Source organism: Trachymyrmex septentrionalis, unplaced genomic scaffold, assembly GCF_001594115.1.
Source record: "Trachymyrmex septentrionalis isolate Tsep2-gDNA-1 unplaced genomic scaffold, Tsep1.0 scaffold7, whole genome shotgun sequence".
In the NCBI taxonomy this organism is placed as follows: domain Eukaryota; kingdom Metazoa; phylum Arthropoda; class Insecta; order Hymenoptera; family Formicidae; genus Trachymyrmex; species Trachymyrmex septentrionalis.
In genome coordinates this window covers 4,613,251-4,629,969 of record NW_017305884.1, presented here as the reverse complement: position 1 = coordinate 4,629,969, position 16,719 = coordinate 4,613,251, and the positions used below count along the sequence as shown (strand labels likewise).

At 37.1% G+C, this 16,719-nt stretch overlaps 1 protein-coding gene across 1 annotated transcript in view; it reads left to right on the top strand.

The window, feature by feature from the left end:
• The window catches only part of LOC108753574 (autophagy-related protein 16-1), a 424,436-nt gene that overhangs the window by 130,172 nt on the left and 277,545 nt on the right, over positions 1–16,719 (top strand). The window lies entirely within an intron of this gene.

Genomic DNA, 16,719 nt, shown 5'->3' with positions numbered 1-16,719 from the left:
AGGTTTATTTGCATAAGCTATGAGAAACATTATTTCATTTAAATATACTATACATTGGAAAACAATTTGTGACCAAGTTTGTGATTATTTTTACCTCACTTTTACGTTAACGCATTAACGCAGTAAAAATAAAAAGAATCAAAGACAAAAATAGATTATTAATCACAGAATATTGTGATATACAATAAGTACGATTAATAAATATTACTGTATTAACGAAATAAGGGATTGTCAACGAAAAATATTAATAATAAAACATTTTGTGTAGTGTTGCGAGAGTAAACAATGAGAAAGGAATGGGTCTTCTAATCGAGCCTTTGGTTTAAAATGCACGAATATTGAAAGCGCCTTTCGCTAGCTGCTTGTAAAATTCATAAATATGCAACGCTGCAAAATAGGACGTAAGGGAATTAGACACGATGAAGGAGAAAGGAGGAAGAAAACGGAGGACAGCTTCTTACGTAACGCAAACGATAGCTTCGCGAATATATCTACCTTCGAAGTACCATTTCTTTAATTGCATGGGAACCATGGCAACTGGCCATGGTGCTGTTCGGTGTGGAAAACACTATCCTGCTGTCTTCTCTTTTCACAAAGAAAAACGGCCATTCGTTTCAATTGCCTTTGTACCAGAAGACGCAACGTTTCGTAGGATTTAAAACACACCGATTTGGTGATGGATGTGTTTCGGATGCAATTCTTTCAAGTTGCGAGACTTTAAGCTCCGAATAACAAATTTGTTTTAACAGTTGCGTCGGACTTTATCGCCGTCGTAGTAAGAATTCCCAAGTAGCCAATATACGATCTCTTGACGTTAATAGGAATATATCTAGAAGCTATCGCGCTGCCTCATATAAAATATATCATGTAAATCCTCTATCTCTCTCTCTCTCTCTCTCTCTCTCTCTCTCTCTCTCTCTCTCTCTCTCTCTCTTAGTTGCACCGTATCGTCATATATCCCTTGCGGCGAGTAAGCGTGCTCTAGCGTACAGGTCAGATTATTAATTTCTAATGCTCCACAAAGCAACGTTTGCAACTGTAGTAGATAAAGGTAAATCTGACATAAATAACTCAAGGTATCCCTAAAGAAGCTCGTTATTGCATTTATCAATTCGATAAGCCTTTCGTCTGCGTGAGATATATCAGAATCTGGAATCTCGTAGAGACTACACAGGAATTAAACATTTATAGTATCGATGGATCATCGCATTAACGTGGCTCGGATGAAATTCGATAGAAGGAATGTTTTTTTTTTTATTCGATTTTTGTATTTTTGAGCTTTTAGAAATTTGTCAGAATCGCGCGATATTTTTTTCCCGGCGAATAACATGACCGATCGATTGAAATTTTATCAACGCAAAGATTGCGCGTTTGCATGAGTAATATCGACATAAACATCATTGGAATGTCAGTCAGCAGGAGTCAACGAAATAAAAAAAAAGAAATAGGTATACATTACATCGCAGCGCTATGCACCACCGTGATCGGCGCAACACAATTCACCGTGTATGGCGGTACATTCGCGTGGCACTCCAATACATCAACAACGGCAATTTTTAGACGGCACGATGGAGGAGAGGGGTCAGGCGGTTTTTGATGCATCGCCGTAATATTGGCGATACATTAATTCAAGGCGAATGGGAAATATATCAGTCGACCACATAATTTTCGAGCGTCCAAGTACCAAGCTCGGTATCCCAACCCACAGTTCCCAACGTGTTCTCGTCTGCTAGCGGACTTTTTTCGAACGCAGCGCCAACGTGTGTTCACGCAGAACGTCCCTATTCTGATGTGATCTATGACGGCGACGACCCACGTCGCGACGCGACGAATCAAACGCACTAAAAATGTTCGGCCGTCTATTTTTAAGCGTCGTTATTCGTCAGGTCGAATGACAGTTTTTGTCAGTTCGATACGGTAAATAGTTCGACCCGGCTAAAAAGCCGCTGTTTACGTTCCCATGGGTGTCACGTTCGATACTTTTTGTCATGTAGTGAATAATATAATTTTTTACATAGCGAACAGTATAACTTTTGTTCTTTACACTCGGGACACGTGGATCAAGCCGCACGGAATTAATCTGGAAAATTGTGGATTGAAATTGCTGCGAATATTCTCGGTTGTAAAATCTCAACGTAGTGCGTGCTGAAAAATCGCGCTTCCTAATACGTTAACGTTCACATTTCGCCGTTGAACTGTTGATTGCGAGCGTTATTGTTTTTCGAGTCGTATATTCTGGCGGCAGTGCATCATAGTTTGCATTTCATGCTGAATTCATTACCGACGCAATTGCGTTTGCAAAAATGATCGATTTTAAATTGTATGCGTGAATTTATGATTCGCCGCGTTACATTAAATCTTAACATTCCAGTGCTATTTACGCAAATGGGCTTTATCATTTGTAAATATAAATTGCCTCTCTTGAGCCGGAGATACATATAAAACGATATACCTACGGTAATGCCTGGTAGTTTTTACACCCGTACGGGTCGCGCGCGATTATCCACGCCTCCGGCAACTGCCTAAAGAGCTAATCCACGGAGTGAGAAAGTTACCGGCCTGCCGCGCGTAAGGCTGTGCATTAGGAACGCGGCCGCTTAGTAGTCGCAAATGTAACTGAACTTTAATGCGTGAGGATCTGCAGATATCGTAAATTACGAAACTGGCGAGGTTTTGCGAAGGTCGAAATACGGAACAAACTTTGTTGCAAGCGTCTTCCGAGAAAGTTATAAACGCATCACGATGAAAAACGAAGTGAATTTGATTACTATGACGTTGGGACATGCAGAGTTATCATTTATTTGGAGACTTTTGTAAATCATCGCATATATGTAAAATTATATATAAATGACGTATGGAAATTCGCATATTCATAACCATTAATCACTTATTGACTTGCTAATTGAATGTATTTCATATTTGATATGTTTATTAACTGATCCAATCCGCAACACGTGTATTTGAGGCGTGGATTATCGCATTAGATATGTCACAAATTCATTATTTTGTTACTGTTATTATCGTCAATAATATTTTACTGACAATGATGTTATCTTTTTATCAAACTCTAAATGCACACATAATTTTCGACTTTCGACAAATATGTTCTACTCGTATAAACTTAAGTATATTCTCATTTCCTAAATTAATTAAACATCAGAATCTAGCAGTAATTTCGTTGAGTGCGCGAAATTACTTCTTCAATGCTTGGTTGTAAATTTGGATTTACGCTGGGTTATAAATTACACAACGCGACAATCTCTCGCCTTAATCCAAGATCTGTACACGTTCTGGCAAAATCGTAAACTGCACACTAGGGTCTAACAAACCCTACACAAGCATTTCCATGTATCATACGTCTTTCTATTTTTTACAAGACGTAATTACTTACATAAAGAAATAGATACAATTGCCTTACGTGTCTCTTTTTTCTTGATTTTAATGTTTAATTATTAATACTTTTGGCTTCTCGAATTTATCTTTCATGCAGCATGAAATTGAACGAACACTTATAGCGCAATTTTGAAGAGTGTGTGTTAATCTTTTTATGTCTTCAGAAGAGTCTAACCTTACATATAACTCTCTTCCTTCCTTTCTTCGTACATTGTTTGACGTATTACAATAGTTTAATCTTTAAGTAAATGACCACAGCACTCCATGTATAGCTATTTTAAAAATCTTATCTTGGAAAAGAAAAATAAAAGTTTTGCCTAGAAATCTTTAAGTTCATTATTTTTACATTCCTCTATTTTATATAAGGGTAAAACTAATGTAAATTTAACTGTACAGCTAATAAAAAATATAACTATGAAAATAGAATCTGTTTGAAGTGTTTTGAGCACCTTACTTACCTACTTAAAGATTAAGTGCATCATGAAATCTGATTGTCTTAAACGAGTTGTTAATCTCATGACACCTCCTTCCATGAAGTCTTTAAGTGCAGCTCCGGTTCATGCGGTTGAGCTGAACTGCAAATGCAATGAGCCGGTTAATACGGTGTTTGTTAAGATAGTCATTCGATCGGACACTTCGACGTATTCTACCGTGTTTTACGACGACTTGCTTCCAAACAACCGCTCGGAAATAGCTGTGAAGTGGAATTTTTGAGTCTTGAATTACAAGCTGTTTCGAAAGTGGAAGCTAGTTAACTGCGTAACAGGGAGAGACGCTCTTTCTATCGTATTTACCTAACCGTTACTGTATCCTTGTCCATTTGCAAACGGATCCTGTTAATTTTTTCGTTAAAAGAATCTACGAGAATATATCAAACACACACTATTCTAAAAAATCGGGCGCAAAACTATAATCAATCGGAATGAAAGGTATCCATCGTTTAAAATCTGGTTATTCTGATAGTTACTCTCTGATTTAACCACATTGTTGTCATAACACTCTCCTTTCTCTTTTTCTTTCTTTTTCTTTTATAAGAATGTGATCGACAGTGATTCTCTGTTTGTTGAGAGCGTGACAGATGCCTGGGCGTTCTGTAAAGGCATCTTACACGAGCGATGGGGTCTCGTGTAGGTGCACCCTTGTCGACGTGTCTTATCGACATGAACCTATAAACCCAAGCTGGCCGGAGATAATATCGGGAACCCCTTTTCCCAGACTTCTCTCGCGTTTCCCTCTCGTCGCTGAGGCTTCGTCCCCTCGTCGTCTTCTCGAGTGCCTATATATCAGAGGAATCCTCGAGAGCGCGATGGATTTTCGTTGAGGTAAAAGCGAATAAGGGTCACGAGAGCTCTACGCCGATATGATTCCAGGAATGATTCCGTTCCTGGCGATCGATGTTCGTAAAATCTGCGCCACCGTCAACGATCTGCATTTGTATGCGCAAGAAGAAACTCTTGTACCGGCCGCAGAGTTGTGAGAGAGTAGAAATTGGATGCCGCTGTCGGGACAGTAAAAATATTTGTATGCTACCCAAAATTGATTCCTACGGTCCAAATGTTATTGCAATGGCATTGGAAATTTCATCTGTCATGCAATATTTAAGATTGTGCCAGTCTTGTATCTGTATTGTTTTATAATCGATCATCGCGCAGAGATAAAATTGGAATTGTTGATAATGTGAAAAGGTATCCTTCTACTTTTGACTACTTCGACTTATAGATTTTTAAAATTCCGATTGGTATGCGTTAAAAATTAAAATAAGTTGAACGAAGATTAAAGGTAGTCTGCATTAGTGGAAACAGGCACTAACTATTTTTTCATATCTTACTAATTAATAATTATTATTTATAAACTTTTTTAAATTCTGATTTTTTTAATGTACAACTTTGTTATATTCATTGCAATGACTCATTAATAATATGTCTTGCTTTAATTTCCGTCAAATCTTACTCGCGATTTTCTTATGCATAATATTCCTCTTTTTTTTCTTCGAGAGATCACTATCTTAAAAAGATGGAGTCCCGCTGCCTTAAATGCTGAAATCTCTATCAGATGGATCTGACGCTACAGCACTAGTGGTTGAAGCGTTATTAACTTTCATCGAATGCCGGAAATTCTCTCATACTCCGGAAAGATTTAAGCACGCCCTGGTTTATGCCGTTAAACATAGTATATTGCACATTGCATCTTTTGCGATCCTTCAAAAGTTTCTTTATTCAAAAATAGAGAAAGAGAGAGGTGCTCGATAAAGTCATAACTATATATATTTATATGAGCAATTTTTGCCAAGCAATATTATATCCAGACATTATTTTAACAGCTTTCTTGTATATACGCGTCAGTATGCAAATGCACGCGTATATATTTTTCGCGTTTAATTAAACAATAACGGTACATACATACATTAAAAAACAAGGTGAACATCATTTTCCACTATCCTCACTCTTGATAATATTTTTCAGCTAATCACTTTTACATATTATTGACTGGAAAATTAAATCAAATGTATTAATTTAAAATTGCTTTAATGAAATTTGTGCAATTCCACCAGTTACGTGTGATTTTCATAAATAATTGTGCATTACGGATTCTCTAAAGAGCTTCGCCGATATCGTTTGAATATTTAAAAATTTTTTTGCTGGGACACACCGCCGGCAGGGCTTTCTCCACGCCAGCAACGCAACAAATCGATATCAATTCGATATCTCCATTCGACCGCCCCATTCTCGAATTTGTTCGGCATGTCGCACGCGATTCTTGAAATCCGCGTTTGGTGACATTGAGCGGAAGTGCGCCTGAACACAGCTCGGGGACGGAGATTCCTTTTCCGCCAGTCGTGATTCTTCTACGTCGCGGCGACCACCACTCATCCCTTTGTTTTTTTTTTTTTTTTTTTTTTTTTTTTTTTTTTGGGCACGCATTACAAATTGACCCCATGTCTCATACCAAAGCCATACTGCGCGCGACCGCGGTCGCACTGTCAAGTCGACGTGAAATACCATGCGCCGCTTGTGTAGTTACGAGCACACAACGGGCTGTCCATTAATTGTGGTTTGCACCTCGCGAATTAATTAGCGACATTAATATACGCGGATATGCGTATCATCGCGCACCAATAAGATCGTATGCACTCGTCGTACTGCTGCAAGATTGAAACCTTATAATTAGACCCACCTTTAATGTGTATAATGAATGAGATAATCGCTCTAACAACCTACGAAAAGGCCCGATATATGGTACGTATTCAATCGAATTAATTGAATATGTACCAACGGTATATCCCAATGTAATTTTCTTGATAGATTCTGTGTAGCATCAATTTTCCGGATTATCCTCCGAAGCTCTTCCTGCATACGCAGTACGCACGTCATGATCTTCGCAAGTACTATATATGTAGTATACTGGTGCAGTAAATTGGTTGTCAGATTGCTCAGGTGCCTACTGAGTGGTATCAAGCTTTTAGTGAGTCCATTTAGGATCCATCAGAAACAGACTAAGCCTTGCATGAAATCTATTAGTGAAATCTGTCAGTGTAAGCTTTACATTAAAGGTACTTCGTTATTGGGCCACGCATCTGAATTTAATCAGAAGAACTTGTCGGAATACAAATCTCATTTAATAATCAAATATTTCCAATTCTCCAGCATGAATATTAGATATTTAAATGAACGTGACAATCTGCACATGCATTATATTACTAATAACAAACGTATATTTATGTGATATGTATCGTATGCAGTGCGCACGAATGAAATCACATTACGCCACTATTGTAGCGTAAAGCTTCACGTGCGATTCATCTCACGAAATGTAGATACGCTCGTGTCCACTATAAAAATTAATAAAACGCAAAACACGTAAATTACAAGCACGTTCTCGCTGTACATGATACGCTTGACTGTATGTTCACATTGAGTGCTTCTCAACTTTCTTCGACGCAAGTACAGTGTGTTGTCTACAAAGTTTCATCGTATTTTTCAGTGTGTCAGTCATTGCTCCACTTTCTTTCCTTTTGCGCTCATCCAACGCAAATTGCAGCAAGTTAAAATTTTAATATTCTTACGTGCTTTATGTTCCCAGTGATGCAGAATAAAATGTGGAGACGTTCCGAGATTAAAAAATTTGCTTGAAATTTTTATAAGTCGTAAAAAAGCAGGCTACCTTTTGGTAATTAAAGGATCACAAGAATATAAGTAAATTGTAGCTTGTCGCGCGCGTAACAAGAATTTTATTAAACATAAATATGGTTGTCAGTTACTTACAAATAGAAGTCTTCTGTAAATAATGCCATACTTGGCTTATTTATAGATTAATTTTTATGATGTAAGTAATTACATAAATTAATATAATTACAAAGTATCATAAAAAACTGCAACAGCAAAATTTCGTAATTATTTTCCGAAAAAACCTAAAAAAAAAACCTAAAAAAAGACCTAAAAAATAAATTTATACTTGATAGCAGTTTTAAATGATACTTCTATTTAGCGTAGCAGTTGTCACAGAGTAGCATATTTTACGAGATAAAATTGTGTTTTTACATATATTTTTCTTACCAGAGCGAAATATTTACTTTGATAAGTTTAAACGAAATTTTCTTCAAATATAAAATCTCTTGACAAGAACCATAATTTTTATATGGACAAATTAGCACATTAAAGTTATATAAATATTTTGTTTTGCTAGTAAAAATATTTATAACAATCACAATTTAATTTTTTTTTAAATAAATTGATTATTCTGTGATAATAAAATTATTCTCAATAATAAAATTTTTATTAATGAATTTTTACTAATGAATAGAAGTATCATTTAAAACTGCTATCGAGTATAAATTTATTTTTTAGATCTTGTTTTTTCGGAATAAATAATTACGGAATTTTGCTGTTGCAATTTACCTTGCGATCGTTGCTTACAAAGTTGTATCGAAATACAATTTTTACAAAACGTTTATACGAGATACATGTTTATCACCATGTAACTCTTGATTTACAATCCACGTAATTTATTATTTTTGGAATCTTGTTATATACACATTCGCGGAGTTGCTTTTATTTTGAAAATCTTTTGGGTTTTACAAAATATAGCCAAGTTCGACATTACGTGCGTGCATATACTATTACATGGAATTGGTAAACGGACTCGTGCAATTCGCTCATTAATGTATAGACAAGTGAAGTACTGCGTTAACCCGAATGAGTGAAGGTACACAATTTCGGTCTAGGAATATGTCGTGTGTTTTCTCGTTACAAGCTGCTATCTTCTACATCGTCTTACGTTTATGACACGTCCTCGTTATCCGTTTAGATTTATTCAGATTGCGATGTAGCGTGACTCCATTGCACGACTACAAAAAATCGTGCAGCAAAAAATCGTATATCCCTCCCTGCACAAGGAAACCTTTATTTAAGACATGACATGTACATCGCCACATGTCATATAAACAATTATAAATATTCGAAGAAGGTAATGTAGGAAATAATTTGCAACTCGAAAAATAGGATTTCGGTTCTCTCTGATAAAAATTTAACTTTATGTAAGTATGTTACGTAAATATGCGTATTTCTATATATATACATATATATATATGTATATAATACATATAAACAGAGACAATTTTTTAATTAAATATATAATATTTACATAATAATGCGCACATATATTTTTTATGCTGTTTGTTAAATTTTTTAATAACTTTGCAATATCATCTACAATTCTTCTGCTTAATTATTGCATGCTCAACCAAAAACAATACGTGTTTACTCGACGAAAAGGCAAATGCAAATGATTATTTAGCTAAGAATGTTCGTTGCAAACTCAAGAAAAGCACACACACGCACACAACACGTTTTCGTTCTTCAGAGTGCACATGAAGTGTACTGAGATTGAAAACATTCCTCTAAATCGAAGGGGGTGAAGTGCTTGCTTCCAACATTTACTTTCCATTGGGAAGTTCGACAATTGGCGACAAAGAGGTCGGGGCGCGTTATTTATTTCACTAAGTGCTCTCGATCGTTCGTTACTTGGCTCTGGCTCTCGTTCACTCGCGAAAATTTATAGTCGCATGCTACGTGTAACTCACAGATCCCACGCACCGGCAGGAGGAAGCAATGGGCCTTGCAACCTCGATGGAAAACGCGAAAATTCTCACCGCGTTTGGTAAAACACGTAGGAAATATAACATGGAGCCGGTAAATTCGCGTAAAAATGTAGTGATATTTTTTACTAGGAGGCTTTATCAAGTTTTATTACAAGTTTTATCTCACATATACAGATACTATGTTTTGTTTTTAATTTCAGTATATTTAATAATAAGTTTTAGTTCCAAGAGGGAAAACTTATACTTATTAAACAATTTATTAACTTGTCTTTTTTATATAGTATATGTATATATAGATTATAATTATATAAATAACATGCATTTTTTTTAAATAAATTTTTTTATAAAATAATAATTACATATTCTCTTCTAATATTATATATACGAAAATTTTTTTGAAGAAAACTTGTATTGCGGTTAAGGAAATTCTATTCATAGTAGGGTTCTTCGCTCAACAGACCACCGCAATTCTCCACGATGTCGTAAGCCCTCGAGGTATCCATGCCGACTGTCTTACCTACATAATACGAATCGACCTTTATGGCCGACTCTAATGATCGGCAATGTGGACGGTCTCCGATGGACGATCGTTTTTGTCACGCTGAAGATAGGATTTTCACTTACATTTACGCAAACGAAACTACTACAATTTGCAGGGAATTGAAGGAACTGAAGTAGATGTGTACGAACAGTGATGTATATAATTTTCCCGAGAACCCTCAGCATTGATAAATATTAAAAGTAAACTTTTATTAAAAATGTTAACACTTAACGGTTATATTATGAAAGTTACTACATGAATAAAATAGTTTTATTGAAGTATTCAAAAATATAACGAGATACAGATTTAAAAATAATTTCGTTGGAATTATTAAAATAATTATGCAAAATGCTCAACCTGATTGCTCGAATGTAAAAACTTTTAGCTCATTCTGATTGAGTTTCCTATATAATTATTTTAATAATCGAACCAAATTATTTTCAGATTTATATCTATCAAAAATTTTAAACATTTTAGTAAAATTGTTCTTTTCATGTATTTGTCTTACATTAAATCTGCTATCAGCTTCTGCATGCAATATTAATTTTTTTTCAAGACACAGATATATAAAATTATAATTTTTTATCCTTAATAAAGTTCACTTTTGGGGGAAAATGCTTGCTATCTTATTGCGGAAATATTTAGGAGGAATCCCAACGAATTTAGCGTCAACTCTGTATGAACATTTCATTTGCTAAAGAATTTACATCGTCGCGCTGATGTGTACTGCTGAACAGTAGTAAAGAGAGAGAGAGAGAGAGAGAGAGAGAGAGAGAGAGAAAGTTCTCCTTGAATGTATAGTCCCGATTTCGCTGGACATTTCTAGAATGCAGAATAGCAGAGACATTGTGACATTACTCTGTGTGCACCGGTTACAGAAGCGGGGAATTCTGTAATGACTTTACTCATCTGGCTTCCATTCTTGCATTTCCCACAGCGGCCAAGTACTTGCATTATTTTCACAAGTGCATAAATATGGCCAGAATATGTGCGCTCTTCACCGTCTGCAACTAATTGTGCAATATTTTTCGCTTGAAATACACTTTTGTATCTTTTTGTTCACAACAGAAAGAGACAAGTGTGAAAAGTACAAATTCTTTTGGAATTGCAACGCGAAAATGCAAGCTTATTATTCGTAACGTAACATATCTTATCGCAATTTAGTATCTAATTAATTAAATCTTTTCTCTATTTATTCGTTGTGTTTATCATACCACTTTATCGTTAATCAGATATAATTACGTTATTGTTTACCCACACATTATATGTTTAATTTCACACATATATTCCGGTTATGAACTCCTATTCACAGCACATAATTATTATCTTCGCTATTAGACGCTACGATTATCTTCGATAAACGCATAGCCTTATTATTCCCACTAGAGAGAGAGAGCAACACGTGTTATGCTCCGTAATATTATTCTAAATACTCAAGATTCAAAATATAAGCAGAAACAACGTATACTACAAGGTTCGTTCTGCATCGAACAATGGATACATTATATCTACACGGCGCTCAGGCAGGTATAAAATGAGCGAATAGCAGAAAATTTAATAAGCCGCCCATGCGAACCAGGTTTTCTCCCCGGGCCGAGATCGACTATTATCCAATCACCGCATTCTCTGTATCATGCATACAAGTTATGACTTAATCCGCTGGTTGCGAACGCTAAGTACCGAATCGCACGAGATAATGATTCCTCGATCGACGACGATCCACTTTTAGACCGCGGACAGGCGAGGCTGCGCGTATAATGCACGACGAACAACAGAGAAAGAGAGATGGAGAGAGTCCAACCATAACAGGGATGCGTTACGTAAAATACGCGCGCGGTCGACGATACCGATCTTTCGGCCCGATCGAATCTTGAAACGAGGCTGAGAAACGAGACTCTCGCTCCGATCTCGTGCAGACGCGCGCGCGCGCGTGCGGTTCTCCCGGATCGTCCGAGCATGTCGGAGTCTTCATGCTCGCGTGGCCCCTGGCTAGGAGACCTCGCTAAACTCGGCTCTAGGTAATTCGACGATTGACGGATAAGGGATCGGGAGTAACCGCGTCCGGGCCTTAGCGCGGCTCTGCTTAGCGTCCGATCCCTTTTCTTCTTCTTTTCTTCCTATTCTCGTAACGTTCATATTGGAGTCCTTATAGTTTCACCCCGAAGGAATCGAAGTGCGCGAGAAAAACACGTGCGCAATCCGCCCACTTCCGTCGTATTGGATCCCTCGGGCACGCCATAGCTGGTATTTAGAAGAAATCATGAATGAACGTTAGTGACGATATCTCCGATTGTACCTCATGCATTTTCTCTGATTTTAGGTCCGTTTTCTGTCGCTGAATTAGTTATATATTGTATATGTACTTTTGGAACTTAAAGTGAAAAATAAATATATAGGTCTGTTTGCGTTGCTTGCACTTTTTGCACTCAGCATCTTCGCTTTTTCTCTCTTCAACGCTCGAGTATCTATTTATTTTACTTTGGGTACAAAAATTTTTGGGGTTTTAAGCACCTTTCAAGCGAACAGAGATTGTTATGTTTGGCGAAAGCGAGAAAGCAAGTTCTAGTGCAGCCTAATGCAGGGATAAGAAACAGACCTTTCATTTCCCTTCGACGTGTCGTACGGAATTTATCGTTTCATCCGCGACAGATGGTATCAGCCGATGTTCGAGTAAATCGCGATTTCGCTAAATCGCTAAATCGCAAGTAAAGCCGATGTTCTATCAGGAAACGCAGGGAAAGGGAGAAGGCGCGATATTGTCTCGCAATTACTTCGTCTGATCACGTACCGCTGCCTTGTACGCTCCTATGATTTTTCATCGTTCGACCATCCTCGCGAGGATATTCATAGGGATATCCATGAGATACTTCATGGAACAACGGAATTATAGATAATCGCTATCGCTCGGAACGAGGGGTAAGGAAAGCGAAGACTCACGTGGATCGGTGGATGAAGAAACAAATTATGAAAAGACTGACATTCCAAGGATAAATTCTGCCAGGATTTTATCCAGGAAACAAAAAAATTATTATATATTAACTCCAAGACGGAGCGGCTGATTGCGAGAATGATGCAGTCGACCCATGGAGTTCACCTGAATAATTATGTTTTGCATTAGACTAAACATACGTCATTCGAATGTACATAGAATTTCGAATAAACGATAATAAATTGCCTAATAAATAAAACCGGTTTGTATTTGATTTCTCCGCGTGAAATGACACGCGGTACCGTAGGTCCAATCGCTCAACCGCGCTCATTACCATGATGCCGCAGGGTTATTACGTCTCAGGAGAGACTTCATCCTCGGACTTATCCGCTTTACGAAGCGAAAACGTCAAATGCGACACATGCGCGCGTATTTGCTATATTTATCTATTTGCGATGCGTGAGGTGATGTGAATGACAGCCGGAGTGCCGGCGGTGACCGGCGTGCAGTTGTAAGCATTCGGAAACAATTTAGCTGTAGCTCGAGAGTCGATCTCGAGGCGCTTCAATCGCGCGTGAAGGTGGTACACGTCCGACACGCATGCATCCAAGCGCTATGGGATGTTCGAGAATAGGAATGAGATGAATACGGTCATTATGGATACAGTGCTGTATCAAGCGCTGTGTTAGGGAAGTCGCACGACGTCGTCGTTTGCTTTTCAAAAATTCGCCTACAGTAGCATCTTAACAATTACTATAATAAAAGTGCGAATAAAAGTCCGTATATATAACCGGAATATATGCGTGAAATGAAATGGATGAACAATCACGTATAATTATATCTAATTAATAACGAAGCAATGACACGATGAATGTAGGCATAAACATAAATATGTGCTAATCGATATTATTATATTAATTAGATTGGCTCTTTCAGGCAGTCGCTTCGCGAGCACTAAAAATTCTCATAATTGTGCAATATTATCTTTCATATTATAATAGTATCTTCTTTTGATTTCTATTTCTCATGGTTAACTATTATTAATTGTACTATTGTTAATTATACCGAGCATCCGAGGTGTTTCTTTCATATGGAGCGCGCAAACGAGGGCAGATATCGAATTTCTCTAAAGCGAGAAATTAAATTTAATGCTATCCGCTTTTTTCCCTATAATAATAACTTTCCTTGCGAGCAGTCTTGTGGTATTATTTTCTCGAGAGGGTAGCGATGTTCTTCTTTCGATCGTGACTGATCTACCATGCTTCCTCTTCCACGTCCCGCCGTCGACACGTGCTCTTCTTTAGACGAGCGCTTCGTTTCTCCTTCGGTCTTGGGTCATTGCATCTTTCACGTTGGAACAGGGCCGTAAAACGTTGGAAGAAACGCGGAAAAACGCAAGGCGAATGCGGCGCACGTGCGGATAAGCACGCTCGGAAAATATTTTCGATCGTCCCTAGAGTTTCGGTCTTGATACGAGCTGTCTGCCCGTTTTCTAACTTACACCGCAGTTTAATAATCGGCGAAACGTGCCGGCGTACCTTCATCACGATCATGCCGGAGATTAACGCAACGCTGCCGCGATGCGTTATCGGTCGTGCATTACCGTTATTCACCGATTAACGCTCGTTAATATTCATTATATTGACGCAACTTGTGGTTAAATAGATCGCCCGTCTCAGCCGTGCGCGATGTGTAACGTTATTGTAAATACAGACACGCATTACCGACTCGCGCCTGATTAGAGGGAATAGAAACACGCGCGGCCGCGTTTCGCCGGCACGTAATCGATTTGGTGCATGGAGGTGGAATTTTTCGCTATGAGCGACGCTGATAGGCGTATTACGATTAAGAGACTACGACTAAAGTGCCATTTACATTCTAGCCGCGAGTGGCCACAGGGTGTTTAAAACGGGGCGATAAAGGCTAACGTTTATTACCTGTTACTGAGAAATATAGTAACCGGAAATAAAACCATTTGTATGTTCAACGTTCCGTGCAGTATCGCGAGATATGATAATAGTTGTGTAGACTTGAACGTTAAGGAAAACTTGCCGTTAATTTGGGCCTTGATAGCCGGCGAAGTGTAAAGACGCAAGGAAATGGCTTGTGAAAAATTCATATCGTTGGGAGCTTCTATCTTCGCCGGTCCATCTATCTTTCATCTCCAACGCTGTATGAATCAATGAAGATATTTCAAATTGCATTACATCCGAAAAAAATGTGTAAAAAAATTTTTTAGCCAATTTTTTAAATAAGCAATTGAACTTTTAATTCCATGATCCTATTCATCGTGAAATGAATAATAAGTAGTGATTAAAATTTTTTATTTTACGCAATCTGATCGCAAATTTCATCCGTGTTACAGATAGCTAAGCCATTTACAATAAATATCTCACGCATTTTGCGCGAGTCAATCCGTTCAGCATCAATGTGGTCGTGTATAGACGAGAGTATCTCGGAGCCGCGATAGGATGTTGGACATATCAAATTTAGTTTGACGACCGAACGGGGAATTTCAGTCGACAGGTTGTACAGCTAACGCAAACCACGTTTCTACTCCCCAAATGGCTTTGGTACTACGCGTATTAACGATTTAACGTCGCGTGTGGAATATTTACTTTCGACCACACAGCGTGGGCAGGATCAAAATGTCGTAATGCGTTTGACCATAAAATTATTGTTCGTCCACAATATTACGTTTAATTTCCTTTACCGCGGTCGCATTGCAATAAATTGACTGCGCACGTAGTTGCCCCAATTTGCATGCGCTTCGATCATATCCCATTAACGGATGCCGTATCATTTGCGTAATGTGTTAAAAACAACATATATTACGCGAGCATTCGTTAAGAGAATTATTAAAAATACAACCGGTGGATATGTGTGGAGATTAGTTGATTTGATGGCGATTCGATTGGATGTAAATAGTAAATGCAAAATATAAATAGAATAATTAATCTGATAATTAGTCTTCTTAGTTACAGACATACAAGTAATTCATGAAAGATCGAATTTTTGTTATTTAATAAATAAATATATCCTATATTGAGCTAAAAGATTTAATGAGAAATATCTATATTCACTTCCAATCTAGATATTTCTCGCCGTACAAAATTACTGTGTCGAAATATGCCGCGTTTAAATCGAATATCGTTGTTCTCTCTCATTTTCAATTATAGCACGGGAACAGTATTAAAAGGAAAGGTAATACTACTCTTGATTTTTAAATAATTAAATAGTCTCAGCAACGCATCAACCACGAAATTGCCCTTATTATCTCCAAATACATAAAGGGAAACAACCGCTCAATTAAGTTGCATTAATAAAAGGTCTCTGGCGTGACAACAATTTATCTATTTTTTTTACAAATTAAAATTACAAGCTTGCTTGTGACAAAATTCCAAGTTTTGGACGATCATTCCAAAATTTATGATTTATTCGAATCCAATCTGAATTTTGAGTAAGGTACATTTTTCTTCAATTCAATGTTAATAATATTAATGCAATGATCATTCAAGGCTTTGAATTTTGTCTTGTTTTTTTTACTTTACGTACGTTATATTTAGAAATATGTGTACTACTATAATTTATTAACCTACATATATGAAATATTATATTTCTTTATTTGCGTTTTTATCATTTTTACATTATTTTAAAATATATTTTATTAACAGAGCTTTTTATATACAGGGTCCGGTAAAATGATCTCCCACATTTTAATCTTTAATAAAAAACGTCATTGTAAATGCTATTTAGATT